This window comes from Mustela nivalis, assembly GCF_964662115.1.
Source record: "Mustela nivalis genome assembly, chromosome: 4".
Classification (NCBI taxonomy): domain Eukaryota; kingdom Metazoa; phylum Chordata; class Mammalia; order Carnivora; family Mustelidae; genus Mustela; species Mustela nivalis.
The window spans coordinates 111,105,381-111,119,708 of NC_139023.1; the positions used below are offsets into that span (position 1 = coordinate 111,105,381).

Here is a 14,328-nt window from a genome sequence, read left to right on the forward strand (position 1 = left end):
TAAAGCTTAAAACATATTTTCAAGGGCCCAGCAAAGTTGTACCTGGCATAGGCATAACAGCTCATTTGTTAGAGAAGTAAATGAGTAAGCTAATAAACAAATAAAGGATTAGGAATTAGAAAGACTTGATTGGTGTATCATTTCAGTTTCCACACTAACTTAATCTGAATTCCTATACAGTCTGGTAGAATTTTTAGTGAAGAAAAAAAACTTATTTTAAAAATGCAATTACAAAGAAAAAGTGTCAATCCTCTATTCAGTATTATGACAAATACCTACATTAATATCTTTAGTTTGGTAATAATAAAGTACTCCATAAATTCAATGTTAGGAAACTGGGTTTATAATCCAATTATATTAATGCTTTAATTTAATGCTTCTTTGAAGAAAGAAATGAAAGGCAAACAACTTATGAAGTAGCCAGTGATCTCAAAGTCTGTGATAACAAACTCAATCAGATATGAACACTACAAATTATCCAACACTACAAAAAACGAGACATTCCTCAGGGGCAAAAGGCTACAAGGAAAATATTAGTAATCCAAGCTCATAGTCAATTTTCAAAAAACCTGAGGAAATATGTGACTTTCAATGTAAAGGACTCAGAAGAAAGGAAATTGAGTCTAAAGTGTGCCTAGTTAGTAGCTAACGATGGACTCTTTCCTTCTTTACAGGCCTACTATGAGTCCTATCACATAGAGAGTCACTTACCTGTACTCTAAGGTTCTTTGTTCCCAAGTAATAAATACTTTAGGCCCCCGGAACCCCACAGGAAAGTCATAGACAAGTCTATTAACCTTCACTGCAGCCAGTTTATTTTAAGTACTTATCCATTATTAGTTTTGAGAAGTACTGACTGCACAATTAATAAATAGGCCATTTGTTCTTTTCAACTAGAACACTGTTGTATATAAATTGAAAAGAAGAATACTAAACAAGAAAACCACAGCAAAGAATACATATCCTCTTTAAAGTTCATCTGATACCAACACCAACTAATCCCAAACTAAACTAAAACATTTTATTTATAAATAGAAATTGTTTTGAAATGCATAGTGCATAGAACACCTATAACCAGAATTAATAATAAAGCTCAATTATATTTAATAAAATAAGGTAATAATAAAGAGTTGAAAAGCACCAGGGATATCAGCTCATTTCTATACCATCATTGCTGCTAACTGGACTTAGATTAAAACTATACTGACACTTCTTAATAATAATAGCTAAGTTCAAAGCATGTATCAGTATTGGTCTTTCTCTTAAAACCACATATATAATTTTATAATACTAAGGACAATCTCAAAAGTGTTTTTAACATAATATATTATAATTTCAATTATTTTCTACTTTTCAAAAAGTGTGCAGTTCTTAAATATCTATTCTTTAATATATATTTAAAATCATGTCTTTAATATCTATTTCTTAAAAAATTAATCCACACTAATTCAAATTTTTCTAATATCACTCCAAAATGGAAACTAAATTAAGATTATATGTCAATAAGAATCTTCATGATGATGAGAATTTTAATTGCATTAATCTCTTATTGTTCTAATATCCAGATGACAGATGATGATCCCACATTTGAAACAACTACTTTTCTTTCATGATTAAGATACAGATAATCTCTTGATAGTCATGGTTTCTTTGAGAGCAACTCAGCTGAGGACCTTTACACTCATACAGATGCCTGTAATCATCAATGTGATATTAATATAATAGAACACTCATTTCTGGAAAAAAGTACAGTATATTTTGTTGGACAGTAGAAATGGAATCTCAAGAAAGCACTAAGTGTCCTCTCATGGGAAGGAGGGGTCGAGGTGGTCCTGAAATCACCCACACAGAGGGTTCTCAGTCAGCTGCAAGGAGGGCAGGAAAGACGGATTGTCCCTTGAAACAAACCAATGCCAAACATCCCATGTGATGGAAGGGGAAAGTCCCAGCCAGGAAGGATTCAGAAAAAGCCAGTTCAATGGGAGACGGAACTTCTTTTCTGCTACAATTAAGCTGCCCTTTTTTACTATTCATTAATCGTATGGCAGTAGCCCATAAAGATATCACTGAATGATTAAATTTAACAGGCAGTGAAAATAGACATGGACATTAAGTCCAATCATCCATAAAAGAAAGAAAAGAAAAACAACACTTGTCTATCTTATTGCTCTACGATGAATCTGCTTTCATATGCAGGATATAAATTGTGAAGCGAAGGAATATAGCTATTCATTTTAACATCACACTTTTTTTAACCAAAATGCATTTTTAAAAAATAACAAAATATAGAAAGAAAACAATTAAGCAAACTAATTTTAAACAAGAAATGAATGAGATATCCACTACTCTAGTTTGAGTCACATATGAAATGTGGTTATTTCTACTGGCTCTCTTGGTTGACAAGACCTGAAATTTCCTTGAAATGTGGTATCAAAAATAATTAAGGAGTAAAGCAGGAAAAAAAAAAAGACTAAAAATGAAAAAAATCTTACTTTTAACTTCTGAATTTTGGTCAATCTGAATATTGTCATATATACCTCTTTTTTTTTAATTTTTCAATTTATTTATTTTCAGAAAAACAGTATTCATTATTTTTTCACCACACCCAGTGCTCCATGCAATCCGTGCCCTCTATAATATATACTTCTAAGAGAGAATGAAATCATACTTTGAGAAGGACTGAAGCAATCTTTCTAGTTTTGCCAGCTCTAATTTCATTAGACTACTTTGGAGTCGGGGAAAACTATACAGGAATGCACTTTGAGGAGATTTTTCCCTGTCCTCTGATTTGCTTCATTCTGGGTAATTGGCCTATGCTGACCAAGAACACAGCTGGAGCCATGCTGAGGATAGGCGAGTGGCAAAAGTAGAAAAGATAAGAATAAAGAGTATCCTTATACTTTTCTCCCATCATAAAAAAGAGATGAAATAATGTTAACTAACAGGACATCAATGTAGTCATCAACCTACTTCCATTTTTTGTTTTGTTTTGCATAAATATTTATGCTTAGAAAAGCATATACAAACTGCTATTCATACTTGGGGCTTTAAGTAACACAGGAGAGAACATGAAGGAAAGTATGGGAACATCAAAGCATGTCCTTGGCATCCACAGATCCATACTGATGAAATAAAACCTCTCTTATCATCCAACTCTTAGGGTTTGTACAAATCTAAGAACTCCCATTTATACAACACTTCGGACTTTTAACAAGAGTTTTCATATGTCGTCTCACTTATTCATTAGGATGAAGCAATAAGAAATTATCCCTACTTTACATATAAGGAAGCTAAGTGCAAAGGAAGAGTCCACATGTCAAAGTTTGAAAGAAGTGTAGACAGAAACTGAATACACATCTTTTCACATTAAATCCTTAGCCCTTACTACTATACTTTCCAATAATACCAGTGGAGCCATATCTTAGTAGAAGTTACCTTTCTGTGGAAAAAATATTAACTCTTAGAGGAAAGACCAATGCATTCCAGTTTGTGGCATGTATACTTTGGCTGATAATGGCAAACACACATTCACACAACCAGTACTTGGGTAATGATGGTACCATTATGGAGTCATCCAAATTAAAAATTTTGGTGTTTTACTTCTGCTTTCCCCTAATTCCAACTGAGTCACTAAAACTCAAGAACCTGTCTTTGAAATGTCTCTCATTTGTCACCTTTTTTCCTTTCCCTCTGTTCCTACCAAAATTCAGATTTAGCTTTTATAGAACCTTAAATAACTTAAATAACTGAAAGCTAGTCTTCTGTCACCACTCTCCTTTCTCTCCCATCAACCTTCTGCCTGCTACTAAAAAGCAAAAGTCAACACCCCCTCTTGCCAAAAACAGAGGGTTTGATTTTTCCACACAGAATACAGTCGTCTCTGCCATCTCAACCTGACCTTACCCTTTCCTTTTCTTTTCTCCTTTGCCCACAACACAAATCCTAACCCTCCTAACACACCATATGCTCCCTGGGAATGCTGTGGGTACACGTCCACACCTCCCATGTCTTTTTATGGAATGATCTTCTCTAAATCTCTATCTCTATGCAATAACACTTAGGCTGGTGCAGAACTAGATCTGACTATGGGGGGGTGTAGATTCGAATTAAAAGGAAAACTTTCTTGCACACTGTGACTTTAGTATTAAGATTCCCTGTTCTCCTTGCCTGTTGTCTCCTCTGTCAAAATAGGACAAAATGCTTGGTTTCAACTTGGTAGTACTAAGCACATAAGGGAAATGCACACACTGGTTCCCCGGCTGCCAACAGGAAATCAGTGATCTACTGTGCCTTTCAGGATGATTTGGGGGTACCTGATCAGCATTTCTGTCCTGGGTACTCACTCCTTTTTCCCTGTTTTACCACCTTTATGACAGAAAATGAGTTACTAAACAATTCCAACAACGTTAATAAAAAAATGTTCAACTGCATGATTGTCGTTTTGAAAGACGTGCAAATCTGGCTTTCAAGTGAAATGATGAATAGCAGGGCTGTAGAGATCTGAAGCAGGATATGACCTAAAAGAGCAATCCTAAGGAGTATTTAAGCGCTTAAATCATGACAGGAGTGCCCATAGAAATACCAGGGCCTCTACTGAGAGAATTTTAAATATTTATACGCTCCAAGATTGCTGCATTTTCTTTCAGGCAGAACAACAAAGTTCAAAGTACACTGATGAAAGTTATCACTGGGTTTACTGGCAATCAATACCAATTAAGAGCTACATTTTAAAATGCATATCAGGTGTTACTGGAAAATGCATCCATCTGAATAGCAGCTATTGAAAAGAAGTTTATCAAAAAGGGTAAATAATGTATAAAAAGTCCCAAGAGAGGGATGAAAACCTTGTTCAGATGACAAGCCACATATCAGTTGGAAGCCGGTGCTCAGACTTATTGGCACCAACAATGTTTTCTTAATTTCGTAAGAGTGTATAACATCACACACCCCCAGTTGGCCTAGAATACCCTTATTTATGGCTTCATTCTATTAAAGACTACTTCGACTTACTTATATTCCTGAAAATCCATTTTATAATTTTAATTAGCAGTTCTAATGGTTCTTGTGCAATATTTTGTATTTATTGATGTTTTCATTCAACAGAACAGTTGCTGAGTACCTGTTATGTGTTTGGCACCACAGACACAATCCCTATTCCCAAGGCAGGCAAGAGGCTGGTCAGGGAGATAGAAGACCGTCAATGAAGGTCAATAACCATGATCCAATCAAGCTGAGCACAGAAAACCTAACTCTTTCTGGAGACTGAGTTAGGGAAAGTATTTGGAGGAAAAGTGATATCTGAGTTCTTACAATAAGTTAACCAGATCATACAGGAAAATTTCAAAAACATGGTACTTTGGGATGATACAAGGTGCAGCCATGGAAGTGGGCCTCAAGTGGGGGTAACTATTCTTGTCTTAATACCACCACTCTTAAGCCCTCCGTACGGGGGGGCTGTAGATGGTTGGGTTTACTTCTTCTCTGCCTGCTGGTATTTCCATCCATTTCACGCTATGGCATTATTTTAGTTTTTAAACTGTGATTCCATGCTTTGAAGGGTTTTTTAAGAGAGTGAAAGAAGATACAATTTTGTATATTCTCACAATAATTTTTCTATCAACATTTTGTCATTTATTAAAAAAATATTTATTGAGCAACTGCTATAGGACAGGCTTAGTTTTAAGTGCAGGATGGTGAAGCAAGCATGCCAGACATGCCCTCATGGACTTCACATTGTAGGGGAGAGGGGAGGAACGTAACAAAGGAACAGGATATCCTCTCATGGCCAAAAAAAAAAAAAGGCAATAATAAAAGTAAAACAGAATAACATGATAATACTGGGGAAAAGAATGCTTTAGACAAGAGGATTAAGAAAAGCCTTGCCTGAAGCAGAATCCTTTGAGCTGAGGCCTGGATAATGAGAAGGAGACAACCCTGTACAGATCTGAAGAAAGAGTATTCCAGACAGAAGGAATTGCTGATGAAAGGAGCCTTGAGTAGAAAGAATCTTTGGTATTCAACTGACCAAAAAATAAAAATTAAAAATTAAAAAAAAAAAAAAAGGAAAGGAGATACACAAAAAATCAACTAATGAGACAGTGACTGAATGATGTGGTGTTTCAGACCACTGGTTCTTAAACTATGCTGCACACTGGAATTACCTGGGATGCTTCTAAAAATTCAGATACGCTGCCACATCCCAGACCAATTACACTGGAATCCCTCGAGTGGAAGCCAGATGTGAGTATTCTTTACAACCCTCCTCGTGATTCTGATATGCAGCCCAGGTTAAGAAGCACTAATTTAGGCCATGAGGAATTTAAATTTCAGTCCAGTTACATAAACAGCCACTGGAAGATTAAAATTTCATCTGAAATTTCTCCCATGTACCTAAATTCTTTTTTTTTTTTTTAATTTTATCTATTTATTTGAGAGAAAGAATGAGAAAGAGAAAGCATGAGAGGGAGGAGGGTCAGAGGGAGAAGCAGACTCCCTGCTGAGCTGGGAGCCTGATGTGCGACTCAATCCCAGGACCACAGATCATGACCTAAGCTGAAGGCAGTTGCTTAACCAACTGAGCCACCCAGTTACCCACCTAAATTGTTTAATATCAATCTGAATATTTGCTTAATAGGAGATAAACTCTTTCTAAACTCTTTCTAAGCTCCTCAGATAAATGTTAATCTCTAAAACAAATTCTTCTTAAGAACCACAAAAATAGGGGCACCTGGGTGGCTCAGCTGGTTGAGTGTCTGTCTTCTGCTCAGGTCATGATCTCAGGGTCCTGGGATCAAGCCCTGCTTTGGGTACCCTGCTCAGTGGGGATTCTGCTTCTCTCTCTCTTTCTGTTCCTCCCCCCTGCTCATTCTCTCCCTCTCTCTCTCAAATTAATTAATTAATTAATCCTAAAAATAAATAAATAAAATAATCATAAAAAATCAAAACAAAAGCAATTATTGACACACTTCCCTTTAAAAATTAAATTTGGGTGAAAATTAGTTATTTGGGAAATGCCTGATGTATTCACTGCTTTTACGTAACCTCCTTGTCTATTCTAGAATATATTTGCTTTTATTTTGTGAATAACTTTTTAATCAATGAAAGGAAAACAAATACACAAAGATTTGAGATAGTATCTGTATTTTCCTTGCATCATTCCTTTTGATTATATGTAACACTGACCATGGGATTCCTCTAGCGGGAGTTCCATGAGCACTTGATCCAATCTGATGTAAATGGGTGCATCATTTTGTGGCATGCAAATCTGTAAGAGTTCACTTATTAGAGGGGCGCTTGCGTGGCTCAGTAGTTAAGCATCTGCCTTGGGCTCAGATCATGATCCCCGGGTCCTGTGATCCAGTCCCGCATTCCTCTCCCACTGCCCCTGCTGTGTTTCCTCTCTCACTGTGTCTCTGTCAAATAAATAAAATCTTTAAAAAAAAAAAAAAAAAAAAAGAGTTCACCTACTAGAGCTTCACTAGGAAATAATCTTTGAGGAGAAATAGCACAGCTGCAACCTGAAAATCTCATCACAGATTAAAATATTTTAATACATTTATCAAGTATAGATGACATTTCTATCATTCAAATAAACACACTAGAATACCTCTGTTGGACTGCACTTAGTAGAAAATAAAGCCCCTAATGATAGTAAAATGTTTTATTTCCCAACTTTGAGTGTCAATTTAAGTTCTTATTTAACAGTGAATAGCTGTGCATATACTGAAGAACCTAAATTGTAAGAAACGCAATAGCAATCAAGCCTTTGTCACATTCCAGGAAAGCAAACCAATCAGTTAAAAACTGATTTAACTATCATGAGGTGCTATAGTCCTAAGGCTTCAACTGATTCAGCATTTCCTCCAGCTTTAATTAACATAATAATATAGGATAATTACCTGAAGGAGTTTTACTTAAAAATTCAACCAGTTCATATCAGGTAAATTTAGGATATTCCTTTACTTACCTACCCAAAACAAAATTTTATTAAAATTGTTTATGTTTTAAAAAAATTGCACATGTAAATATTATACTACCCCTAATTTTTCTCTAAAGAAATTTCAGGGCAGTAAACAAATTTTCTGTACAGTATTTTTGTCATGGAATTCACAGCACGTGAGTAAAAGGGGATGACAAACTTCTACTCAAATTTTTCTTTGGAAAGCTTTACCTGATAAAGGCAGCCACGGTAATCTATCTCAAAACGCCTTTGCATTACCAATTCCAACATGTATCACCATATGTGTTTCCTTTTTCTAGTAGACAAAACCTTAATTGAAATCAGGAGCTGCACTTTATGCATTTTTGTATATTCACAAAACCTTTCTTTCTGGTGCTAAACAAACATCTAATTAATGAATTAATAATGAAGGCTTATTAACCCCCTGAGGTTGAAGATAAGACATTCAAATAGCCTGGTGCTGGAATGGCCTTCCGCCATATGCATTACCACTCCCAAGCCCTGACTACCTTCTCTCCCTCCCTGGTAAAATAAAGAGAAGTGAAAAATAAATGAAAATATGAAATGAGAGGGACTGTTGTGCTCCAAACAAGTAGGGTGGGTCAGTGAGAAAGAGGATTCGATGATTAAAGACTGTAGACTCAAATGACAAGTAAAATAGGACCATAAATCCATTCAATCACTTGTTCCTTCAGTAAACAGTTTTGAAAATCTACAATATGCCAGACACCTCTAACATACAAAAGAAAACAGGATTAACTCCTGCCTCCAAGTAGCACATGGGCAAAAGCAACAATGCATAGTAATAAGAGCAATGTAAGAGCTATGCATAAATAACCCATAAAGAGCGATAAAGAGCCCCTCAGTCATTGGGGAGGAAAGATGGTAGTGGAATTATGCCTTAACAGGTAGTCTAGGATAAGAGTTAAAGGGGGATCCATTCCAGAAACAGGCAAAACAAAGGCATAAAAAACAAATTAGTAGGACATTTTAATTCCTACAAAAAGTGAATGACAAGTTCAATTTTCATGAATAAAAACACTAAATGGTTAGTACCTTTCATAGTACAATTAAGATGCTAAGTGTAATAAACTAAAATAATCTGAAATACTTTTATCAAGATCTGACATTCCAATTATCTACTCACCTCAGGCTACTTTTGTTACTCTGTGGTTTTCAAATTATTTTGTCATTTGTTACTTTTATAGGTTTACCATTTGCCTAGAGATATTACTTCCTTCGTTTCTAAGACAATTCAATAGTCTTAAAAATCAGGTTATAATTAAATGCACAAACCTACTGCCAATTTCACTAGGCTCCTTGCTGGAAATCATGCTGTATCACAGAAATCTCCCTGAGGGTATACTGTGGAGGCACAGTTATGACTAGGGCATGGAATATGTTGGAACTTATTATGTTATAGCCACACTTTGCATATATTTTAAAAGATCATTCAAACTATGGTCAATAATTCACTAAGGAAAACCACTTTCAACACTGTGATGACTGAATTTCCATTGGCAGTGGGCCAGGCTGAATGCTACAAAAGGATGTGCTCTCCTAGGTACAATAATGGCAATGAACTGTGATGATTCATTCTGCTATTTTTCCATTCATTCTGTATCACCTTTGACCCTCTTAAGAGGTTTGAATGGAGCCTGGTCCCCAACAGCCCTGTGAAGACACAGTCATGTTTCCCACATGCAGCTGCATTCTGGTCCCTGGCTTCTACAGGTTGCTGCCTGCCTGGCTCTCCCACAAAAACCAGCCAGAAAGCAGAGGAGAAACCCAAGTAATAAGATGTAGTGAATGGGGTCCAGCCTATGCAGACAAAATATCCTAAAGAGTCCAATGTTTCCAAAACACAGAGGGCTCACTTATATGCAACAGAGGACAAATCAAGCTGCTGTGGCCAAGAAGACGGGAGATGCTGGCATCTACATGGTTGTCACCTTTAATGAAGGCTTCGCTCTTCACAGTTATGAAGTTCAACTGCATGGTTCTTGATATTTTAAAAGATTAATTTTAAGAATCACTGGAAAAATCTGTCAGTACTTATGCCGAGCTAGATTTTAGGAAGAGATGGGATTTCTTCATTTTTATAGAACATTTTCCCCTTTTCCTTACAAAAACACGAGGTTTCAATAGCTGGCCAGTTAAAACTATTACCATTCATAAATTCGGCATGTCTGAGAACTTGATATAACTTAAAACATGTACCACCCACAACCATAATTTTGGCTGAGCCAAGAGAAAAACATCAAATTTAGAATCCCATTAAATGCTATAATTAGAAATTCACCAAATGTTTAAATAGTCAAATTGGAAGATGAAAGCAAGGATGTGATAAGTTCAAGTGGGCTTTTTTTTTAAAACATAAAGGGTTCAATCTACATCCCTAACAATGTGTATAACTCTATTTTATGACTTTAGAATTAACCCATAAAGATCAGATACAAAGAAACTTGGTGGATTTTCCCCAAATGGCCACAGTAATATCTCCCACTACAAATGCTCTTTTTACACCCCTTTGAGAGGTGAGATTGAAATTCTTTTTCCTCAAATCTGGTTAATCTTATGATTCTGGTGAAAGTGACACTATGCACTTCAAGGTCAGGTGATAAAATGGAATTCAACTCCTGTTGTACTCGTAAGAATCTGTGTTCTTGAAGTCTTTGGTTGCCACGTGAGCAGTCTGACTGTGCAGAGGGCATGATGCTCTAAGAAAGGCCAAATTTACCCAATGTGGTGAAATCAGAGAGGCTTCAGGACTAGATGAGCAGAGATACACCTAGACAGTCTCCCACCAGTCCAGCTGCAGATACCATTTAACCGCAAATGCACGTGAGACCCTGTGCTTGAACCACCTCAGTAAGCTCTGCCCCAAATCCTGAACCACAGGTACCCAGTAAGACAGGTAACAGCATTGTTTTTGCTGCTTTAAGGCCCCAAGTAACACAGTTTTTTCTCAAAAAGCAATAGATAACTAGAACACACTTTTATATCAGAAGTGAGGTGGCATAATAAAAAATTAAATAAACCCAAACATATGGTATTGGTCTTTGGACCAGACCATAGATGGGAGACTGAAGGAGACGGTTAGTGGAAAACTGATGGGCCTCAAAGAGTTGGATTGTGACAGCTCCAGAGAAATAAGGGTTTTGTTTTTGGAAGAGGGAGAAAAGGAGACTCTTGTTACATAGCAACAGACCTTTTAGCAATACGATTGCCCACCGTGACATGCAAAATGGAAAATGTATCTAATGATCTCCAAAGATCTAAGGAGATTTCCAAGCAGAATAATGAAAGGAGCATCTGCTTTCCTTTTGCTGCTTATGATGAAATGTACTCAGAGAAATGTGAATTAAAAAAGAAATTGTTCAGTTTAAAGCAAAATTTGGAGGGCTGTAAAGAGACAGGATTTGCTGGATTTGAAAATAAAACTATTTTTCATTCCTGACTGCTTCAGAGAGCTAAAGAATCAAAATAAGAGCAGATCTCAGGGAAAGACAAAATGGGGTATAGTCAGAAAGATCTGGTCCACAAAAAAAGGTAAGCATGTGACTAAAAATACCCTTTATTAACACCTCAGGGATAGTAAAGTGGTGTCTGATAGATCCTTTAAGACAGATAAAAGGCCTTCTAAGGACCTTCCAAGCATATGTAGCCAACTTTCTCTGAGTAACAATAGGACACAAGGAATCATAAGGGTGTTTATCCTACAGCAGACTCAGAGAGAACCCCTAATACAAGAGGGTTATCTCCAAAATTTTGTGGGAGTAGCTTCTGCCTCACAGAGTGGATTATAAATTTTCACATAAGAAGACCTAAAGATTTCTAAGAATTATATCATCTAGAGCTAAAAGGAAATAAAGACAATTCAAAATAAAAGGTGGCCTTTGGGACACCAAACTTCCATGCACAGGAAGAAGATTGAGAAAAATTGTCAGCTATAAATATAGGACATGGATATTATGTCCTATAAATACAGGACACTTTTTTTTTTAAAGAATGATGATTCAAAAGATGGAAGTAAGAATACAGTGGCAAGAGCCAAGGGTCACAGCAAACAATTCCCAGGGAATAGACTGAGCCTTAATTAAGCAAATGGCAGCAGGACCATGCAGGGTTCAGATTTGCTTTGTAATATAATAGTCTCTCATTTCTCCCTTTCTGCACAGGAAGGAGCTACTGAAGGATCTACAGAAGGCTTGTCACACAACTGAATGGTGGGTGTGTGAAGGGCAGGTAACTCAACTCTTTAGTTCAAACCTTTTCAGAAGGACCTCTAATTCACATCTTTTCAGTATCCAAGAGGTCTTACCTAAAGAGCCTCACCTGTACCTGTGCTTGGCTGAGAAAACAAGAACTGGGACTTCAAGCTAATGCAGTAAGGGAAAGAGACTCAAGGGCTGTAAGGACAAGAATAAGCCTATTTTACATGTCTGAGAGCTACAACTGGTTGTGGTCTAGGATGGAGAACGGCAGATTATATTTTCCAAAGATAAGCACAATAACTTCTCCCATCCCACCATGTTGTACTTACAATGTAACTCGGACACTCCCACCAGCAAGCATGGGACTCAACATGCCTTCGCCTTGAATTTTTGACTACAGCGTAAGTGAAGCTAAATGACTTAGTGACTGGGACATAAAAGGCAATGCAGCTCTCACATTGCTCATTCTGAAACTTACTCTTTTTTCAAAATTTATTTTTATATTGAAGTATAATTGACACACAGTGTCACATTGGTTTCAGGTACACACCATAATGATTCTGTAAGTTTATACATTATGCTATGTTCACTGCAAGGTAGCTTCCATCTACCACCATACAACGCTGTTACAATACCATTGGCTATATTCCCTATACCGTGCCTTTCATCCCCATGACTTGTTCATTCCATAACCGGAAGCCTGTACTTCTCACTTCCCTTCACCCATTTTGCCCAACCACTCACTTCCCTTTGCTTCCTTCTGGCAAACATCAGTTTGTCCTCTTGTAACACTCACTTGTGAAGCATTCAGCTACCATGACAGCAAAGTTACTGCCTTGAAGTTACCATGATGTGAATAAGCCTGAATTACCCATGTGGACAGACCCTATGGCCAGGCCCTAAGATTACATGGGAAGAAAAGATGCTAGACTAGCCTCCAGTTGCTTCGGCTACCCACCATCCCAACTCCAGTCACTGTCTGACTGCAGATGCATGAGAGCACCTGAGCCAGAAGTAAAGAAGCACACCCTCTACAAATTCCTGACCCATAAAAACTATGAGAGATAATAGTGGTAGTTTTAAGTTACAATGGATGGAAAAATGATTATATAGCTGGAGGTACTAATAATGAAAAGCACAAATTATTACATCTCATTTTGGTTATATATGGGTAAAATCATTAAAATTATTTAAAAATAGGAATAGATATTCTGGTCAAACTTTACAAAGAAAAACAAAACATTTTTAAAGACATCATCAGTCTTTAGGTGAAATCATTAAACAAAACCAAAAAGAGGTCAGATTATAATTATAACCTCAAGGTATTTAAATAAAGGCAAATTAAAAGATGTTCTGATTCAGTCACCAAACTACCCAAGTCTCCAACAAGGACGTGTATCTCGGAGAACCCTAGAGGATATTTCTTGGACAGAGTTAGCTCTTGTACTTTTTCACAATGAACCAATATTCTGGGACCTATTTTCATTGCTGGCCAGGGACACATTTGACTTCGAATTCACCTGGTTCTCTGCCAAAGCCCACATCCTGAGGAGACCTTAAAGTCTACATTTGCCCCAACACCCTCCAGGACACCTTAAATAACTGTCTGGAAGCTTCCTCCCTGTGCAGTCTGTTGGCTTTTCAGAGTTAGTGAAGTGGTCTGCTATTTTTTGATGTTATATAGGATATTTCTGAATCAAAACTCTACTAAAAAAACAGAATACATCAAACTCTAAAACATCTGTTCCAAAGCTTTTGTTGTTCATTTCTATTAGCTGCTCTGTCAATGGGCAAAAATAAATGTGTGTTTGAGGAAGCAAAAGGTGGAGGAAGGAGACCACTGTCTGCAGTTACATAAATTAACAAATGCTAGCTAAGTGCTTGGTATGTTCCCTGACTATGCTAGGAGATTTGGGGACATGGGAAAGTATAAACCATGGATCTTATTCTGAAACAAGTTTTTTTTTTTTTTTTTTTTTTTTTTTTTTTTTTTTTTTTTTTTTTTTTACTGTTTATAAACATTTGGAATTTTATTTAAAAAAAAAAATCACAACCATGAACATTGTTACAGTTAGAGGCCCTCTTGGTTCTCCACAATGATACTGAGCATGCTCACAAGGGGTTCCCATTATTTAGTCTTAAACAACCATC

At 36.6% G+C, this 14,328-nt stretch overlaps 1 protein-coding gene across 6 annotated transcripts in view; it reads right to left on the minus strand.

The window, feature by feature from the left end:
• The window catches only part of BMPR1B (bone morphogenetic protein receptor type 1B), a 399,701-nt gene that overhangs the window by 164,894 nt on the left and 220,479 nt on the right, over positions 1 to 14,328 (minus strand). The window lies entirely within an intron of this gene.